This window comes from Alosa sapidissima, chromosome 2 (assembly GCF_018492685.1).
Source record: "Alosa sapidissima isolate fAloSap1 chromosome 2, fAloSap1.pri, whole genome shotgun sequence".
NCBI lineage: Eukaryota > Metazoa > Chordata > Actinopteri > Clupeiformes > Clupeidae > Alosa > Alosa sapidissima.
This window is the reverse complement of record NC_055958.1, coordinates 37,010,570-37,030,283: the sequence shown is the minus strand read 5'-3', so window position 1 is coordinate 37,030,283 and position 19,714 is coordinate 37,010,570. Positions and strand designations below refer to the sequence as shown.

The 19,714-nt window shown below is 51.5% G+C and overlaps 9 non-coding genes and 4 pseudogenes across 9 annotated transcripts; all 13 read left to right on the top strand.

Moving 5' to 3' along the window:
* Window positions 1-4,904: 4,904 nt before the first annotated feature.
* Window positions 4,905-5,077, top strand: LOC121704226 (annotated as a pseudogene).
* A 441-nt stretch (window positions 5,078-5,518) lies between these two features.
* On the top strand, window positions 5,519-5,632 carry LOC121704295. Its single transcript, XR_006030386.1, has one exon. It is a non-coding gene; the product is annotated as a U5 spliceosomal RNA (small nuclear RNA).
* Window positions 5,633-5,757: 125 nt separating this feature from the next.
* On the top strand, window positions 5,758-5,949 carry LOC121704215. Its single transcript, XR_006030339.1, has one exon. It is a non-coding gene; the product is annotated as a U2 spliceosomal RNA (small nuclear RNA).
* A 404-nt stretch (window positions 5,950-6,353) lies between these two features.
* On the top strand, window positions 6,354-6,467 carry LOC121704294. Its single transcript, XR_006030385.1, has one exon. It is a non-coding gene; the product is annotated as a U5 spliceosomal RNA (small nuclear RNA).
* Window positions 6,468-8,238: 1,771 nt separating this feature from the next.
* On the top strand, window positions 8,239-8,429 carry LOC121704238. The gene has a single exon (XR_006030350.1). It is a non-coding gene; the product is annotated as a U2 spliceosomal RNA (small nuclear RNA).
* A 406-nt stretch (window positions 8,430-8,835) lies between these two features.
* LOC121704293 lies at window positions 8,836-8,949 on the top strand. The gene has a single exon (XR_006030384.1). It is a non-coding gene; the product is annotated as a U5 spliceosomal RNA (small nuclear RNA).
* Window positions 8,950-9,074: 125 nt separating this feature from the next.
* LOC121704255 lies at window positions 9,075-9,206 on the top strand (annotated as a pseudogene).
* Window positions 9,207-10,745: 1,539 nt separating this feature from the next.
* Window positions 10,746-10,921, top strand: LOC121704243 (annotated as a pseudogene).
* Window positions 10,922-11,315: 394 nt separating this feature from the next.
* On the top strand, window positions 11,316-11,429 carry LOC121704292. Its single transcript, XR_006030383.1, has one exon. It is a non-coding gene; the product is annotated as a U5 spliceosomal RNA (small nuclear RNA).
* A 125-nt stretch (window positions 11,430-11,554) lies between these two features.
* Window positions 11,555-11,746, top strand: LOC121704214. The gene has a single exon (XR_006030338.1). It is a non-coding gene; the product is annotated as a U2 spliceosomal RNA (small nuclear RNA).
* A 405-nt stretch (window positions 11,747-12,151) lies between these two features.
* LOC121704291 lies at window positions 12,152-12,265 on the top strand. Its single transcript, XR_006030382.1, has one exon. It is a non-coding gene; the product is annotated as a U5 spliceosomal RNA (small nuclear RNA).
* Window positions 12,266-18,119: 5,854 nt separating this feature from the next.
* On the top strand, window positions 18,120-18,292 carry LOC121704225 (annotated as a pseudogene).
* Window positions 18,293-18,664: 372 nt separating this feature from the next.
* Window positions 18,665-18,778, top strand: LOC121704289. The gene has a single exon (XR_006030380.1). It is a non-coding gene; the product is annotated as a U5 spliceosomal RNA (small nuclear RNA).
* The last annotated feature ends 936 nt before the right edge of the window (window positions 18,779-19,714 follow it).

Here is a 19,714-nt window from a genome sequence, read left to right as displayed (position 1 = left end):
TAAACAATGGGAAGACCCGAGCAGTTACCTAGGCCTCCGTCAGATTCCGTCTATGATTGTGTTGGGAGAGAACCGGGGCTACATTCATTACCAAGGGATGCCTAAGCTGTGTCGCAAATGCGGCCAGCTTGGGCATCTTGCCGAAGCGTGCCAGGAAATTGTATGCAGGAAGTGTAGAGAAATTGGGCATCTTTTCGAAGATTGCACAAATGGCAGAAAGTGTAATCTCTGTGGAGTTTCATCCCATCTCTACAGAGATTGCCCTAGCTCTTTTGCCAACAAGCTAAAGGCTACCAAAATGGCCGCCATGGCCGCCCGGCCGCATGGCCCAGAACAAGAACAGGAAGAGAAGGACGAAATGGAGGAAGGGGTGGTCCCTGAAGTTTTGGAGGGAAACCTCCAGCCAGCTTCAGGGACTAGCCGGGCGGCTACGAGCAAAGCTAACACCCAGGCAGAGTCAGAGCACGGATTGGAGGCCACACCCTCCCAGCTGGGAAAGGAGATGGAGCAGGCGGAGGAGGAGCCTGAAGGAGAAAAGGAAGCCCCGCCTCCCGAAACCGCTGAGGAGGTGAGTGTGGCCTCTGAGGGGGCTGAAGCACCTGCTTCACTCCCCAATGCGCAGCATAAGAGACCTTTAGAATCTCCTCTGTCAGAAATGACAGAGAAGAAAAACCGGGTGATACTGTCTTCAGATAGTTCCTCTTCGGAAGATCTGAATCGACTGTGGCCCGGTGGACGTGAAGTGTCTTTTATGCGGATGGCGCTCAGAGCATCCACGCCAAGGGCAACGCAAGAGTTTTTCTCTGCCGAGCCCGACGCTGGAGACACCAGTGACCCTTCTGGACCAAATTCAATGGTCATAAAGGAGGAGCAGGTGTCACAGGAGATCAACCCCGGTTGATCTCCACTTGTTTTAAAAACATGTCTCTGTAGTGTTTTAACTCTGTCGTGTTCATTTTTATCATACTGCTCATGAGTCTCACAATCTCAACAATCAATGTAAGAAGTGTGAAGACTCTAGTGAGAGCTCAGAGCATTTTATCCCTGTTGAGCACTCTGAATGCAGATATATTTCTGCTGCAAGAGTGCTCCTTGCCTTTTTTAAACAATTACAGCAAGTGGGAACAGATGTGGACCCCGGGACCCTCCGTGTGGAGCGGGTCCAATTTTAACAGAGCGGACGGGGTCGCCATCTTGATCAAGAATCCACACATCTCGGTGAAGGGCAGCACGGTGGTGAGACCCGGGCGGGCCCTTTTAACCCACTTGACTGTTTTAGACAGGGATTTTAATGTTCTTAATGTGTATGGTTTTAATGATAAACACGACCGACATGACTTTTTAGAAGAGCTGCAGCCCCACATGCTAGGGAGGGCTCCCCTAGTGGTCGGAGGGGATTTTAATTGTGTTTTAAGCAGACAGGATAGAAAGAATGTAGGGGAAGATTTTAAGGTAGATAAGACATCTGTACTTTTAAAGAATATAGTTAGGGATTTTAATTTAGTCGACTGCTACAGAAAAGTGCATCCACGGGAGGAGGGCTTCACCTGGCACAGTGGTGACGGCGCCCGAGCCTCCCGTATCGACTATGTTTTAACAAGAGACTGCCCGCCCACGGATGCTACATTGTCCCCTATGTTCTTTTCCGATCACTGCATGCTCTCCTGCACCCTTTCACTCCCCACAGGTGTGACGGTAGGTGGAGGGCTGTGGAGGCTAAACTGCTCCCTGTTACAGGATGAGGAGATAGTCAGAGAATACAGGGAGCAGTTCAGCCTCTGGCAGACCCTCCAAGACTTTTTCGATACACGTGCACAATGGTGGGAGATGGTGAAGGGAAAGACCAAGACTTTTTTTAAGATTAAAGGTAGAGACAAAAGAGAGAGAGAGAGGAGGTGCATGTTGGGGCTGCAAAAGAGACTACAGAGGTATTTTAACCTTTTAAACATGGGTTTTGATTTTAATGAAGAAATCAAGAAGGTAAGAAAAGAAATGTCAGTTTTAGCCGAATTCAAAAGTAAAGGAACAATTTTAAGAAGCAAAGAAAAAGAAACAGAAGAAGGAGAAAAATGCACCAGGTACTTTTTTAAGAAAATAATATCAAGAGGGGGTGGGATAATGAAGCTAAAAAATGATGGGAGGGAAGAAAATTGTACAGAGGGGATTTTAGAAATTATACAACTGTTTTACCAAGACCTGTACTCCGAAAAAGAGGTGCATGAGGAGGTGATGGAGGAAGTTTTAGAGTTTTTAAATAAAACTCTTAACAGTCATCAAGTTTTAACAGAGGATTTTACAGTGGTTGAGCTTTTAAAATGTCTTAAAGGTTTTAAAACAGAAAAATGCCCGGGAGAGGATGGGCTCCCCGTGGAATTTTATGTTACCTTTTATGACATTTTAGCCAACGACATGCTGACTGTTTTTAAAGAATTTGACGAACTTGACAGACTTCCAGACAGCTTTAGATCAGGGATAGTTTCTTTACTATATAAAAAAGGCGACAGGACTGACCTTAAAAACTGGAGACCCATAACGCTTTTAAACTGTGATTGTAAACTTTTTAGCAGACTTTTAGCTTTACGCATGTCGACTGTTTTAGAGGACGTGATCCACCCGGATCAAGTCTGTGCCGTCCCTGGAAGGAGGATCACGGACAGCCTAGTGCTGGTCCGAGACGCCATCTGTTTTGCGAGAGACAGAAATATTAGGCTTTTAGTGCTAAATTTAGATTTTGAGAAAGCTTTTGATCGGGTCTCGCACCAGTACCTTTTAAAGGTACTGCAAAAAATGGGTTTTCCAGGGAGGTTTTTAAAGTGGGTGGGATTGCTGTATAAAGACATCAACAGCAAAATTCGAGTAAATGGGCACCTAACCAATGCGATAAATGTTCGCTCTGGCGTCCGCCAGGGGTGTCCTTTATCCCCACTCCTGTTCGTTGCGTGCATCGAGCCGCTGGCACAGATATTGAGAAAGGACAAATGGATCAAAGGACTGGACTTGCCAGGTGGACTGACTGCGACTTGCGCACTTTACATGGACGACGTGACCCTTTTATTGAATGACTTTTTATCGGCCCAAAGAGCACTCGACTTGACTGACTGGTACGGAAGGGCCTCGGGCGCCAAGCTCAACAGGGGCAAGTCCGAGGCCCAGCTCTTTGGGCCGTGGGGTGACGTAAGACCAGATCTGGCAGTAGATTTTAAACAGACAGACATAAAGATTTTAGGTATTAAATTTGACAATGAGGGTGGTGGACGGGGCAACTGGACTGACGCGTTAGGGAAAGTGAGACAACGACTGGGGTTCTGGGGACTAAGACAGTTGACGTTTGAAGGTAAGGTTTTAATCTTCAAAGCAGTTATCTTACCTTTGTTTTTATTACTGTGTTCTGTTTTTAGCCCCCCCAGGAGCTTTCTTTTAGGTGTGGAGAGAGCGGTGTTTTATTTCATGTGGGGGTCCAAGTGGGAAAGACTAAGGAGGGAGGTCCTGAAGAAAAGACCTGAGAACGGAGGAAAGGGCCTCCCAGACCCCCACCTGTTTTTAGGAGCCCATTTCACCGCCCTCCACATCAGATACGCGACGGCCCCATCCGGAGACAGCAAGACAACAGCCCTGGCCCGGTTCTGGATGGGGTCGTACCTGAGAAAACTGAAAATTTTAAATACTGATCTTAAACGTCCAGTTGCTTTTAACCTGCCCCCTCAATATGTTTTTATCAAAAAGTTTTTAATGAGATTTGACTTAGAGGGGCAGGATGTCACCATTTTAACTAAAGCAAAATCTCTTGTCTCTCTTGTGCAGGACCGGGAAGCAGTGAGCCCCGTTCCCGGCCTCACACTCAGTGAGGCCAAGCAGGCTTGGAGGAACGCTGCCCACCCCGCCCTCCAGAACAAGCTGAAGGATCTGGCGTGGATGGCGCTCCATGAGGTCCTCCCGGTCAGAGCCGTGATGCACTCCCGGGGCATGGCCAGAACCAACACCTGCCCGCGGCCAGGATGCGGCCAACCTGAGACCGTGCGGCACCTGCTCTGGGAGTGCGGCGTGGCGAGGGACCTGTGGGCCGATATCGGCCCCCTGCAATGCCCGAGCCTGCCAGCAGGGGAGGTCCCCCCAAGCTACCATCTAGTGGTCAGCGGGGTGGGCCAGGGCGCCACCACCATCCCAGCCGCCGACTTCGCCGCGCTCTGGCTCACCCTAAACTGCATAAAAGCCGCACTGTGGACCTCCCGCAACCTGCTGGTGGGGAAGCGCGTGACGGTGCCCCTGCCAGCGTTACGGCGGCTGGTGACATCTACGCGGCAGGAGGCGCCGCGCGTCGCCATTCGGAGGAGGGGGCCGGGGGCTCAAGCAGAAGGTTCCCGCCCCCCACGGCTGCTGGCTCCCGCCGACGCACCCCCACTATCACCATCACGGGACGGAGCAGCGGGCGGAGGGGAGGACCTCCACTGGGCGCATCCGCGCTTGCCTCGCTCTTCTGGAGAGCGGGGTGGAGCCTCTTGTTAGTGGCTCACCCCGGTCCGGCACAACGGAGACCTTTTAATTGACTCTTATTGCATTTTATTACATTTGGAACTCTTTTAAAAGCGTGGACTTTTAACATCCTTTTACACAAACATGAACTTTTAAACACACACATGGACTTTGCACACACAGACACAGTTTTAAAACAAAAATGGCTTTTATAGACAAATGATTTTATTTTTGTAAAAAATGTGCTGTGAAAAATGATGAAAATGTAAAATGTGAAATGAAAATGCAAAATGTGAAAAGAATGAAAACCATGTGATGTGATGATAATGTGATGAAATGATGAAAGAAAAATGAAAATGTACCACAAAGAAAAATCCATGAAATGTAACAAAACAAATCAAAATGTAATGCAAAAACATGAGTTTGTGACAATAAAAGTTTTCCAAAGGAAAATCTGTTCTTATCAGTTTAATATCTGATACGTCCTCTACCCGAGGACTAATATATTAATCTGATTTTTGGAACAGGGAGACGGAAGAGGGGCTTGCTCCGTCCGCTCCACGCATCGACCCGGTATTGCAGTGACTCCAGGAACGGTGCACATCCCTTTGATTGTGGAAGAAAAGAACCCAGCCAGCCAGCCAGCCAGCCAGCCAGCCAGCCAGCCAGCCAGCCAGCCAGCCAGCCAGCCAGCCAGCGGAACCAACCTCTGGGACTTTGGAACCCTCCTTGATTGACAGCCAGCCAGCAGACACGTGAGTCCTTGCCAGGTCTTTTGCCCAACCGTGCCACCTCCCTTTTCGGGCCCTTTTGGGTTTTCCCGCCCTTTTTCTCTTTTTTTTTTTTTTTTTTTTTTTTTTTTTTTTTTTTATAAATTAATAAATAGCTGGATGACACTGTGTTGTGACTGGAGCATGTGTGTGTGGGAGGTGGAGAGACTGAGTGGCAAGGCAAGCCACGCCTTGGCTGCGGCAGCACCTTGGAGTCACCCTCGCGTCCACGACTACCGCCGTTCTTGACCTCCGTCCAGCGTGCCCTGTGGCAGCAATCGCTCGGGTTTCTCTTCATCTCGCACAAATCTTTCGCCTTTTACTAAAGATTTCCGTGGAGGGGAACAGCCCCGAGTTTACGGTATTTTTGGAAGCTCTGCTTCGGCGGAGCTGCACCTTTCTGTCAAAAGTCAAGCGTCGTGTGAGGGTCCGCTTTTGCTTGTCCCGCCCCCAAGGAACCCTCTGAGTGGCGGGGCCCTCGCCAGAGGGGGCGCCGGACCCCGTACAGTTGTGGGGTATCGCTTCTCGGCCTTTTGGCTAAGATCAAGTGTAGTATCTGTTCTTATCAGTTTAATATCTGATACGTCCTCCACCCGAGGACTAATATATTAATCTGATTTTTGGAACAGGGAGACGGAAGAGGGGCTTGCTCCGTCCGCTCCACGCATCGACCCGGTATTGCAGTGACTCCAGGAACGGTGCACATCCCTTTGATTGTGGAAGAAAAGAAGCCAGCCAGCCAGCCAGCCAGCCAGCCAGCGGAACCAACCTCTGGGACTTTGGAACCCTCCTTGATTGACAGCCAGCCAGCAGACACGTGAGTCCTTGCCAGGTCTTTTGCCCAACCGTGCCACCTCCCTTTTCGGGCCCTTTTGGGTTTTCCCGCCCTTTTTCTCTTTTTTTTTTTTTTTTTTTTTTTTTTTTTTTTTTTTTTTATAAATTAATAAATAGCTGGATGACACTGTGTTGTGACTGGAGCATGTGTGTGTGGGAGGTGGAGAGACCGAGTGGCAAGGCAAGCCACGCCTTGGCTGCGGCAGCACCTTGGAGTCACCCTCGCGTCCACGACTACCGCCGTTCTTGACCTCCGTCCAGCGTGCCCTGTGGCAGCAATCGCTCGGGTTTCTCTTCATCTCGCACAAATCTTTCGCCTTTTACTAAAGATTTCCGTGGAGGGGAACAGCCCCGAGTTTACGGTATTTTTGGAAGCTCTGCTTCGGCGGAGCTGCACCTTTCTGTCAAAAGTCAAGCGTCGTGTGAGGGTCCGCTTTTGCTTGTCCCGCCCCCAAGGAACCCTCTGAGTGGCGGGGCCCTCGCCAGAGGGGGCGCCGGACCCCGTACAGTTGTGGGGTATCGCTTCTCGGCCTTTTGGCTAAGATCAAGTATCGGAGACAGCGATGGTGGCGATCGAAACATGGACGGGGATCCCAAAGTTTGGAATTCGGTTCCTGGTACCGGTGGAGAAGAGGGCCATGGTGACTCGGGAGGTATTTGGAGCAAAGGTCGTCAAGGAGCGGCTTCGGATGACGGACAAGGAGGTGCTGTGCCTGCAGGGAGCGGTGGATGGGACCTGTTTCGACCTGACCTTCCGGACGATGGCGGGGATGATCGAGGGATATCGGCGGTGGACGATTCCGTCTGGGAAAACCGTGGAGGCGGAGGGGATGTGTGCGGCGAAGTGGGGCGCGACCAACACTGTCGTCGTGCAGGTCTTCAACCCCCACGTGCTGTTGGAGGATGTTCGGTGCTTTCTGGAACGGTATTGCATCGACTTGTCGGATGGGCAGCGGATCCTGGATTCTAATGGATTTTGGACGGGAAAATGGAGCTTTATCGCGGGCTTTCGTTCGGCTGGGGGTCGTGTGGTGCGGCCTCCCTACGCGTTTGCTCTGGGACCTGACCGTGGGAGAGTGTTTATACCGGACTTGCCAAGTGAGTGTTGGGGGTGTGGGGGTGTGGGGCATTTGCGTGGGGAATGTACGGTTAAATCATGTTTGCGTTGTGGGGCTGTGGGACATGTGGTGAAAGAGTGTGTAAAGTTGAAGGAGTGTGTTTTATGTGGGGGGACTGATCACTTGTTTGCTGGGTGTGAGATACGGCGTAGCTATGCTGGGGTGGTGACTGGCGCTGCGGGGGCTCCTGCTCTTGGTACGGGGGCTCCCGCGGTGTCGGGTGAGGGGAAGCTGAGGCCTGCAAAGACGGTGCCGGTGGTGCAGAAGACGGGGACTGGGAGTGGAGTGTTGGTGCCGGTGCCTGCTGTGTCTGCTGGCGGTGTGGTGGCTGGGCCTCATGGTAGCCAGGTTGGCTGCTCGGAGGCTACGGCTACGGCTAAGCCGCATGGCACGCAAGATGGCCGTCCGAAGGTCAAAGGGGTGGCTGGGTCGGAGGTCGTGGAGGGCGTGGCTGTGGGGAAGATGGTGGAGTCCGGCTGGGCGGATGCTTCTGCTTCGCAGGAGCAGGAGATGGTGGAGGCGGCGGCGGGGGCAGTGAAGCGCCCTCTAATGGATGGGAGTGCAACGGCAGGTCCTGTGAGTCGGCAGAAGGTGGAGGCGATTGCGGCTGCACCGGTGGGGGCTCTGCCCCCGGTGGTCGGAGGTGGAACTGCACAGGGGCTAGGGAGGGGGGAGAGGCCGCCCCCTACTGTTCTGGTGGGGGGTTGGGACGTGGAGAGCGTGAAGCGGACGATGGGTTTGGGTTGATGTGTTTTGTGTGATGGGGTTGTGTATCTGTGTCTCTGTGTTTGTGGGTGTGCTGGTTTGATGTATTGGGTGGATTAAACAGTGTGTTGTGGGTGGGTAAGGTTTTTGGTATATGTGTGTATGTCATTCACTGTGTTTGGCCGGGCCTGTGTGCCTGGGTCGTTGTTATGTTATGTTATGTGTTATTGTTTATGGCAGCAGCCTCTAGCTTAGCTTAAACTTAAACTTCCTTCTGTATCTTTTGTGTGTTGTGTGTATCCTGTGTATATCTCCTGTGTGTTGTATTTTCAAGGCTGCTTCGCACTGTTTATATTCAATAAAAAAAAAAAAAAAAAATCTGTTCTTATCAGTTTAATATCTGATACGTCCTCCACCCGAGGACTAATATATTAATCTGATTTTTGGAACAGGGAGACGGAAGAGGGGCTTGCTCCGTCCGCTCCACGCATCGACCCGGTATTGCAGTGACTCCAGGAACGGTGCACATCCCTTTGATTGTGGAAGAAAAGAAGCCAGCCAGCCAGCCAGCCAGCCAGCCAGCGGAACCAACCTCTGGGACTTTGGAACCCTCCTTGATTGACAGCCAGCCAGCAGACACGTGAGTCCTTGCCAGGTCTTTTGCCCAACCGTGCCACCTCCCTTTTCGGGCCCTTTTGGGTTTTCCCGCCCTTTTTCTCTTTTTTTTTTTTTTTTTTTTTTTTTTTTTTTTTTTTTTTTTATAAATTAATAAATAGCTGGATGACACTGTGTTGTGACTGGAGCATGTGTGTGTGGGAGGTGGAGAGACCGAGTGGCAAGGCAAGCCACGCCTTGGCTGCGGCAGCACCTTGGAGTCACCCTCGCGTCCACGACTACCGCCGTTCTTGACCTCCGTCCAGCGTGCCCTGTGGCAGCAATCGCTCGGGTTTCTCTTCATCTCGCACAAATCTTTCGCCTTTTACTAAAGATTTCCGTGGAGGGGAACAGCCCCGAGTTTACGGTATTTTTGGAAGCTCTGCTTCGGCGGAGCTGCACCTTTCTGTCAAAAGTCAAGCGTCGTGTGAGGGTCCGCTTTTGCTTGTCCCGCCCCCAAGGAACCCTCTGAGTGGCGGGGCCCTCGCCAGAGGGGGCGCCGGACCCCGTACAGTTGTGGGGTATCGCTTCTCGGCCTTTTGGCTAAGATCAAGTGTAGTATCTGTTCTTATCAGCAAGGATTACCCGAGACAGCGATGGCGGACCTGACGGAAGTTACTAAGGGGATACCGAGGCATGCAATCCGGTACCTTATCCCGGAGGCGAGGAGGGCGGAGCTGGATCGGGCTGGTTTTGGAGAAGTCATTCTCAAAGGCGTGTTGGGGCTGACGGGAGCGGACGTGCTCTGTTTGCAGGATTACCCGGCGTTGGGGCGGCACGACGTCACGTTTAGGACGGAGGAGGACCTGCGCGTGGCGTTTGGAAAGGGGAAAGGAGACGCACGGATCCAGGGGATTAAGCGCGTGGTGTGGAGTGCAGCCAACGTGGTCATCGTACAGATGTTCAACCCGCACGCGTTGGAGCTGGACGTCCGGGGGTTCCTTAGCCGGTACTGTAGCGCAGTGTCACCGGGGGAGAAGGTCACAGACGGCAACGGATTTTGGACGGGCAAATGGAGGTATAGTGTGCGGTTTCGCTTCTCTGGGGAGGGCCGCCAGCTGCGGCCTCCACATTTGTTTGCGCTGGGGACAGACCGTGGGAGGGTGTTTTTACCGGACTTACCTACTGTTTGTTGGGGATGTGGGGAAGAGGGGCATTTGAGAAGCGAATGTGTGGCGCAGCGGTGTGTGCGTTGTGGGGTGGTGGGGCACGTGGTGAAGGACTGTGGGGAGAGAAGGGAGTGTTCCTTGTGCGGGTCTAAGGATCACCTCTTTTTGAGGTGTCCGAAGAGACAGAGTTACGCAGGAGCGGTGGTGGGGAGAACTGGTGGTGGGGGGGTTTCTGTTTCCCCCGCAGGGGCTCCTCTGGTGACGGGCGTGCTGGAGAGGAGGCCGACGGGACCGCCGGCGGTGGGCACGAGCGGAGGAACGGGAGCTGCAGGATCGGCTGGTGGAGTGGGAGCTGGGCCGCATGGAGGCAGCCTGGTGGCTACGGCTACCGCTAGGCCGCATGGCAGCCAAGATGGCCGCCCAGAGGTCGGAGGGTCGGCGGGGTCGAAGGGCAGGCCGGGCGTGGCTATGGAGAGTGTCGGGGTGCTGAGCTGGGCGGAGGCAACGGCTTCCCAGGAAGAGGAGATGGCGGAGTTGGCGATGGTGTCGGGGAAGCGCCCCCTGGAGGGCGGAGGTCCGGAGAGTGCTCCCGTGCGGCGTCAGCGGCCGGGGGAGGGGGGTGGCGGCCTTTGATCGCTCCCTGCCCCTGGTGGCGGAGTCGGGAACTACGGGCGGTGTGGTGGAGCTGGAGTCGGACGAGTCGGCGGATTCGGTGGAGTCGGTGACGGAGAGGCGGACCGTAGGACGGGGGAGTCGCCCCCCTCCTGCCCAGCTTGCTGGGTGGGATGTGGACAGCTTGAAGCGGACTATGGGCATGGACTAGTGGGTTGTGGGTGGTGGGATTGTGTAAGTGCGGGTGTTTTATGGTGTGTGGGGAGGATTAGGGATGTTTGTGTGCGGGTGGGTTGGGATTGAGTTATGGGGTTTGTTTTTGGCTGGGCCTGTGTGCCCGAGTTCTTTTCTATGGGGCGTTTGTGCCCGTATGTTGCAGCCTTTCTTTTTTCTCTTTTTCTCTTTCTGTGCTTTCTGTGTTCTTCTTGTTCTGGCTGTAACTATGATTTGATAATGATTATGATTTGGTATGAATAAACTTCAATATAAAAAAAATCTGTTCTTATCAGTTTAATATCTGATACGTCCTCCACCCGAGGACTAATATATTAATCTGATTTTTGGAACAGGGAGACGGAAGAGGGGCTTGCTCCGTCCGCTCCACGCATCGACCCGGTATTGCAGTGACTCCAGGAACGGTGCACATCCCTTTGATTGTGGAAGAAAAGAAGCCAGCCAGCCAGCCAGCCAGCCAGCCAGCGGAACCAACCTCTGGGACTTTGGAACCCTCCTTGATTGACAGCCAGCCAGCAGACACGTGAGTCCTTGCCAGGTCTTTTGCCCAACCGTGCCACCTCCCTTTTCGGGCCCTTTTGGGTTTTCCCGCCCTTTTTCTCTTTTTTTTTTTTTTTTTTTTTTTTTTTTTATAAATTAATAAATAGCTGGATGACACTGTGTTGTGACTGGAGCATGTGTGTGTGGGAGGTGGAGAGACCGAGTGGCAAGGCAAGCCACGCCTTGGCTGCGGCAGCACCTTGGAGTCACCCTCGCGTCCACGACTACCGCCGTTCTTGACCTCCGTCCAGCGTGCCCTGTGGCAGCAATCGCTCGGGTTTCTCTTCATCTCGCACAAATCTTTCGCCTTTTACTAAAGATTTCCGTGGAGGGGAACAGCCCCGAGTTTACGGTATTTTTGGAAGCTCTGCTTCGGCGGAGCTGCACCTTTCTGTCAAAAGTCAAGCGTCGTGTGAGGGTCCGCTTTTGCTTGTCCCGCCCCCAAGGAACCCTCTGAGTGGCGGGGCCCTCGCCAGAGGGGGCGCCGGACCCCGTACAGTTGTGGGGTATCGCTTCTCGGCCTTTTGGCTAAGATCAAGTGTAGTATCTGTTCTTATCAGTTTAATATCTGATACGTCCTCCACCCGAGGACTAATATATTAATCTGATTTTTGGAACAGGGAGACGGAAGAGGGGCTTGCTCCGTCCGCTCCACGCATCGACCCGGTATTGCAGTGACTCCAGGAACGGTGCACATCCCTTTGATTGTGGAAGAAAAGAAGCCAGCCAGCCAGCCAGCCAGCCAGCCAGCGGAACCAACCTCTGGGACTTTGGAACCCTCCTTGATTGACAGCCAGCCAGCAGACACGTGAGTCCTTGCCAGGTCTTTTGCCCAACCGTGCCACCTCCCTTTTCGGGCCCTTTTGGGTTTTCCCGCCCTTTTTCTCTTTTTTTTTTTTTTTTTTTTTTTTTTTTTTTTTTTTTTTTATAAATTAATAAATAGCTGGATGACACTGTGTTGTGACTGGAGCATGTGTGTGTGGGAGGTGGAGAGACCGAGTGGCAAGGCAAGCCACGCCTTGGCTGCGGCAGCACCTTGGAGTCACCCTCGCGTCCACGACTACCGCCGTTCTTGACCTCCGTCCAGCGTGCCCTGTGGCAGCAATCGCTCGGGTTTCTCTTCATCTCGCACAAATCTTTCGCCTTTTACTAAAGATTTCCGTGGAGGGGAACAGCCCCGAGTTTACGGTATTTTTGGAAGCTCTGCTTCGGCGGAGCTGCACCTTTCTGTCAAAAGTCAAGCGTCGTGTGAGGGTCCGCTTTTGCTTGTCCCGCCCCCAAGGAACCCTCTGAGTGGCGGGGCCCTCGCCAGAGGGGGCGCCGGACCCCGTACAGTTGTGGGGTATCGCTTCTCGGCCTTTTGGCTAAGACAGCGGTCGACTCGCGGTGAGAGGAAGGCGGTCCTTACCTTGTGGTGGTTTGGACACTCTCATCCGGGAGTTATATTGGTTTTGTGTGTTTTTTCTGTCTCAAAAATTACTGTTTTTTCGTTTTGTTTTTTGTACTGTTTTGTGTTTTTTGTCTCTTTTAACAGGTCCAAGCAGCTGCCTCTTCCTTTGGAGTTCCTTTTAAAACAGCAGGCCCAGGTAAGCGCTGTTTAGCTCCTTTTTATTGTGTGGTTTTTAGCTTGTTTTAGCCTAGCCTTTTAGCATAGCTTTTTAGTTAATTTATTGTCTTAAGTATTTATAGTTTTAGTGGTTTTAGTTTAGGTTTAGGCTGGTGGTGCCTCCACCATGTCGGCTGCTCGTGCTGGCATGAGGAGGCACCACAGCGTACGTTTTAATTTTGTGTCAAGAAATGGAAGACTTATGGAGATGTCCAGACTGGACTTTTCAAGAAAGTGTGTCCAACAAATGCTTGGTTTTAATGCTAGTGAACTGAATTGTTTGGTGACTCTGCCTGGGAACAAAGGATTTGATGTTAGCTTTCGCTCGGCTTCACTGCTTAATAGTTTTTGGCAACGGTTTGTTACTTGTAAAGACCAGCTCTCCATGTTTGAAGTTGAGAAACTTTCGGACAATTCACAAAAAGTGGTGATTGTTAGAATGTTCAATGAAACTGTGACTGGGGAAGACATTAGCACATGGCTGGCTAGATTTTGCGCGGTTCGTAGCCCACCAGTTAAGGTTTTGGACGAGGACGGCATTTGGAACTGCTCGTGGAGAGTTCCCATTAAACAATGGGAAGACCCGAGCAGTTACCTAGGCCTCCGTCAGATTCCGTCTATGATTGTGTTGGGAGAGAACCGGGGCTACATTCATTACCAAGGGATGCCTAAGCTGTGTCGCAAATGCGGCCAGCTTGGGCATCTTGCCGAAGCGTGCCAGGAAATTGTATGCAGGAAGTGTAGAGAAATTGGGCATCTTTTCGAAGATTGCACAAATGGCAGAAAGTGTAATCTCTGTGGAGCTTCATCCCATCTCTACAGAGATTGCCCTAGCTCTTTTGCCAACAAGCTAAAGGCTACCAAAATGGCCGCCATGGCCGCCCGGCCGCATGGCCCAGAACAAGAACAGGAAGAGAAGGACGAAATGGAGGAAGGGGTGGTCCCTGAAGTTTTGGAGGGAAACCTCCAGTCAGCTTCAGGGACTAGCCGGGCGGTTACGAGCAAAGCTAACACCCAGGCAGAGTCAGAGCACGGATTGGAGGCCACACCCTCCCAGCTGGGAAAGGAGATGGAGCAGGCGGAGGAGGAGCCTGAAGGAGAAAAGGAAGCCCCGCCTCCCGAAACCGCTGAGGAGGTGAGTGTGGCCTCTGAGGGGGTTGAAGCACCTGCTTCACTCCCCAATGCGCAGCATAAGAGACCTTTAGAATCTCCTCTGTCAGAAATGACAGAGAAGAGAAACCGGGTGATACTGTCTTCAGATAGTTCCTCTTCGGAAGATCTGAATCGACTGTGGCCCGGTGGACGTGAAGTGTCTTTTATGCGGATGGCGCTCAGAGCATCCACGCCAAGGGCAACGCAAGAGTTTTTCTCTGCCGAGCCCGACGCTGGAGACACCAGTGACCCTTCTGAACCAAATTCAATGGTCATAAAGGAGGAGCAGGTGTCACAGGAGATGAACCCTGGTTGATCTCCACTTGTTTTAAAAACATGTCTCTGTAGTGTCTTAACTCTGTCGTGTTCATTTTTATCATACTGCTCATGAGTCTCACAATCTCAACAATCAATGTAAGAAGTGTGAAGACTCTAGTGAGAGCTCAGAGCATTTTATCCCTGTTGAGCACTCTGAATGCAGATATATTTCTGCTGCAAGAGTGCTCCTTGCCTTTTTTAAACAATTACAGCAAGTGGGAACAGATGTGGACCCCGGGACCCTCCGTGTGGAGCGGGTCCAATTTTAACAGAGCAGACGGGGTCGCCATCTTGATCAAGAATCCACACATCTCGGTGAAGGGCAGCACGGTGGTGAGACCCGGGCGGGCCCTTTTAACCCACTTGACTGTTTTAGACAGGGATTTTAATGTTCTTAATGTGTATGGTTTTAATGATAAACACGACCGACATGACTTTTTAGAAGAGCTGCAGCCCCACATGCTAGGGAGGGCTCCCCTAGTGGTCGGAGGGGATTTTAATTGTGTTTTAAGCAGACAGGATAGAAAGAATGTAGGGGAAGATTTTAAGGTAGATAAGACATCTGTACTTTTAAAGAATATAGTTAGGGATTTTAATTTAGTCGACTGCTACAGAAAAGTGCATCCACGGGAGGAGGGCTTCACCTGGCACAGTGGTGACGGCGCCCGAGCCTCCCGTATCGACTATGTTTTAACAAGAGACTGCCCGCCCACGGATGCTACATTGTCCCCTATGTTCTTTTCCGATCACTGCATGCTCTCCTGCACCCTTTCACTCCCCACAGGTGTGACGGTAGGTGGAGGGCTGTGGAGGCTAAACTGTTCCCTGTTACAGGATGAGGAGATAGTCAGAGAATACAGGGAGCAGTTCAGCCTCTGGCAGACCCTCCAAGACTTTTTCGATACACGTGCACAATGGTGGGAGATGGTGAAGGGTAAGACCAAGACTTTTTTTAAGATTAAAGGTAGAGACAAAAGAGAGAGAGAGAGGAGGTGCATGTTGGGGCTGCAAAAGAGACTACAGAGATATTTTAACCTTTTAAACATGGGTTTTGATTTTAATGAAGAAATCAAGAAGGTAAGAAAAGAAATGTCAGTTTTAGCCGAATTCAAAAGTAAAGGAACAATTTTAAGAAGCAAAGAAAGAGAAACAGAAGAAGGAGAAAAATGCACCAGGTACTTTTTTAAGAAAATAATATCAAGAGGGGGTGGGATAATGAAGTTAAAAAATGATGGGAGGGAAGAAAATTGCACAGAGGGGATTTTAGAAATGATACAACTGTTTTATCAAGACCTGTACGCAGAGAAAGAGGTGCATGAGGAGGTGATGGAGGAAGTTTTAGAGTTTTTAAATAAAACTCTTAACAGTCAACAAGTTTTAACAGAGGATTTTACATTGGTTGAGCTTTTAAAATGTCTTAAAGGTTTTAAAACAGAAAAATGCCCGGGAGAGGATGGGCTCCCCGTGGAATTTTATGTTACCTTTTATGACATTTTAGCCAACGACATGCTGACTGTTTTTAAAGAATTTGACAAACTTGACAGACTTCCAGACAGCTTTAGATCAGGGATAGTTTCTTTACTATATAAAAAAGGCGACAGGACTGACCTTAAAAACTGGAGACCTATAACGCTTTTAAACTGTGATTGTAAACTTTTTAGCAGACTTTTAGCTTTACGCATGTCGACTGTTTTAGAGGACGTGATCCACCCGGATCAAGTCTGTGCCGTCCCTGGAAGGAGGATCACGGACAGCCTAGTGCTGGTCCGAGACGCCATCTGTTTTGCGAGAGACAGAAATATTAGGCTTTTAGTGCTAAATTTAGATTTTGAGAAAGCTTTTGATCGGGTCTCGCACCAGTACCTTTTAAAGGTACTGCAAAAAATGGGTTTTCCAGGGAGGTTTTTAAAGTGGGTGGGATTGCTGTATAAAGACATCAACAGCAAAATTCGAGTAAATGGGCACCTAACCAATGCGATAAATGTTCGCTCTGGCGTCCGCCAGGGGTGTCCGTTATCCCCACTCCTGTTCGTTGCGTGCATCGAGCCGCTGGCACAGATATTGAGAAAGGACAAATGGATCAAAGGACTGGACTTGCCAGGTGGACTGACTGCGACTTGCGCACTTTACATGGACGACGTGACCCTTTTATTAAATGACTTTTTATCGGCCCAAAGAGCACTCGACTTGACTGACTGGTACGGAAGGGCCTCGGGCGCCAAGCTCAACAGGGGCAAGTCCGAGGCCCAGCTCTTTGGGCCGTGGGGTGACGTAAGACCAGATCTGGCAGTAGATTTTAAACAGACAGACATAAGGATTTTAGGGATTAAATTTGACAATGAGGGTGGCGGACGGGGCAACTGGACTGACGCGTTAGGGAAAGTCAGACAACGACTGGGGTTCTGGGGACTGAGACAGATGACATTTGAAGGTAAGGTTTTAATTTTTAAAGCAGTTATCTTACCTTTGTTTTTATTACTGTGTTCTGTTTTTAGCCCCCCCAGGAGCTTTCTTTTAGGTGTGGAGAGAGCGGTGTTTTATTTCATGTGGGGGTCCAAGTGGGAAAGACTAAGGAGGGAGGTCCTGAAGAAAAGACCTGAGAACGGAGGAAAGGGCCTCCCAGACCCCCACCTGTTTTTAGGAGCCCATTTCACCGCCCTCCACATCAGATACGCGACGGCCCCATCCGGAGACAGCAAGACAACAGCCCTGGCCCGGTTCTGGATGGGGTCGTACCTGAGAAAACTGAAAATTTTAAATACTGATCTTAAACGTCCAGTTGCTTTTAACCTGCCCCCTCAATATGTTTTTATCAAAAAGTTTTTAATGAGATTTGACTTAGAGGGGCAGGATGTCACCATTTTAACTAAAGCAAAATCTCTTGTCTCCCTTGTGCAGGACCGGGAAGCAGTGAGCCCCGTTCCCGGCCTCACACTCAGTGAGGCCAAGCAGGCTTGGAGGAACGCTGCCCACCCCGCCCTCCAGAACAAGCTGAAGGATCTGGCGTGGATGGCGCTCCATGAGGTCCTCCCGGTCAGAGCCGTGATGCACTCCCGGGGCATGGCCAGAATCAACACCTGCCCGCGGCCAGGATGCGGCCAACCTGAGACCGTGCGGCACCTGCTCTGGGAGTGCGGCGTGGCGAGGGACCTGTGGGCCGATACCGGCCCCCTGCAATGCCCGAGCCTGCCAGCAGGGGAGGTCCCCCCAAGCTACCATCTAGTGGTCAGCGGGGTGGGCCAGGGCGCCACCACCATCCCAGCCGCCGACTTCGCCGCGCTCTGGCTCACCCTAAACTGCATAAAAGCCGCACTGTGGACCTCCCGCAACCTGCTGGTGGGGAAGCGCGTGACGGTGCCCCTGCCAGCGTTACGGCGGCTGGTGACATCTACGCGGCAGGAGGCGCCGCACGTCGCCATTCGGAGGAGGAGGCCGGGGTCACTAACAGAAGGTTCCCGCCCCCCACGGCTGCTGGCTCCCGCCGAAGCACCCCCACCACTACCATCACGGGACGGAGCAGCGGGCGGAGGGGAGGACCTCCACTGGGCGCATCCGCGCTTGCCTCGCTCTTCTGGAGAGCGGGGTGGAGCCTCTTGTTAGTGGCTCACCCCGGTCTGGCACAACGGAGACCTTTTAATTGACTCTTATTGCATTTTATTACATTTGGAACTCTTTTAAAAGCGTGGACTTTTAACATCCTTTTACACAAACATGAACTTTTAAACACACATGGACTTTGCACACACAGACACAGTTTTAAAACAAAAATGGCTTTTATAGACAAATGATTTTATTTTTGTAAAAATGTGCTGTGAAAAATTATGAAAATGTAAAATGTGAAATGAAAATGCAAAATGTGAAAAGAATGAAAACCATGTGATGTGATGATAATGTGATGAAATGATGAAAGAAAAATGAAAATGTACCACAAAGAAAATCCATGAAATGTAACAAAACAAATCAAAATGTAATGCAAAAACATGAGTTTGTGACAATAAAAGTTTTCCAAAGGAAAATCTGTTCTTATCAGTTTAATATCTGATACGTCCTCTACCCGAGGACTAATATATTAATCTGATTTTTGGAACAGGGAGACGGAAGAGGGGCTTGCTCCGTCCGCTCCACGCATCGACCCGGTATTGCAGTGACTCCAGGAACGGTGCACATCCCTTTGATTGTGGAAGAAAAGAACCCAGCCAGCCAGCGGAACCAACCTCTGGGACTTTGGAACCCTCCTTGATTGACAGCCAGCAGACACGTGAGTCCTTGCCAGGTCTTTTGCCCAACCGTGCCACCTCCCTTTTCGGGCCCTTTTGGGTTTTCCCGCCCTTTTTCTCTTTTTTTTTTTTTTTTTTTTTTTTTTTTAAATGCAATAAATAGCTGGATGACACTGTGTTGTGACTGGAGCATGTGTGTGTGGGAGGTGGAGAGACCGAGTGGCAAGGCAAGCCACGCCTTGGCTGCGGCAGCACCTTGGAGTCACCCTCGCGTCCACGACTACCGCCGTTCTTGACCTCCGTCCAGCGTGCCCTGTGGCAGCAATCGCTCGGGTTTCTCTTCATCTCGCACAAATCTTTCGCCTTTTACTAAAGATTTCCGTGGAGGGGAACAGCCCCGAGTTTACGGTATTTTTGGAAGCTCTGCTTCGGCGGAGCTGCACCTTTCTGTCAAAAGTCAAGCGTCGTGTGAGGGTCCGCTTTTGCTTGTCCCGCCCCCAAGGAACCCTCTGAGTGGCGGGGCCCTCGCCAGAGGGGGCGCCGGACCCCGTACAGTTGTGGGGTATCGCTTCTCGGCCTTTTGGCTAAGATCAAGTAGAGTGAAGGGAGTTGCGATGGCAAGTACATCATTGTATGGGCCGGCCCCTCAGGTGCGGCTTAGGAATACGGTGAGGCTGACGGTGGATGACGTTCGAGAGCTGCGGATGAAGGTCGATTTGGACTACGTTATGCGGATCGTGCTGGATGGGCTGTTTAAGGTGGCAGTGGAGAAGCTGCTCTGCGTGATGGATTTCCCGGCTGCTGGACTGTTTGACATCAGCTTTTTCGAGCAGGCGGACTGTCTGGAGTTCTTTCGGCATTTTCAGCTGGAGCGGTCGCGGGAGGAGGTGAGGGGCATTTCTATCACTCCTTTGTTTGGACATGCTAGCACGGCGTTGTACGTGCTAATGTACAACCCGTGGGTGGAAGTGGAGGTGGTGGAGGCTTTTTTAAGGCGGTATTGTTCAGAGGTCCGCGGGGGTTTGAAATGCCTGAACCGATTTGGTGTGTGGAACGGGAGGCGCCAGTTCTTCGTGAAATTTAAGGAAGACCCAGACGGTGAGGACGGACTCCTGCACCCGCCGGGGTCTTTCTCCCTGGGGCCGAACCGGGGTTTTCTATCGTACCGGGGGCAGCCGGTGTACTGCAGGCGGTGTGGGGGACGGGGCCACATGAAGGCAGAGTGTACGGGTCCCGGCTGCAGGAGGTGCGGGAGCAAGGCCCATGAGGCGAGGGTTTGCCCAATGCCGAAGTCCTGCTCGATCTGCGGAGGTGGGGATCATCTGTTTCGGCAGTGTCCAGAAGGGAGGAAGTCGTTTGCGGCGGTGGCTGGGCG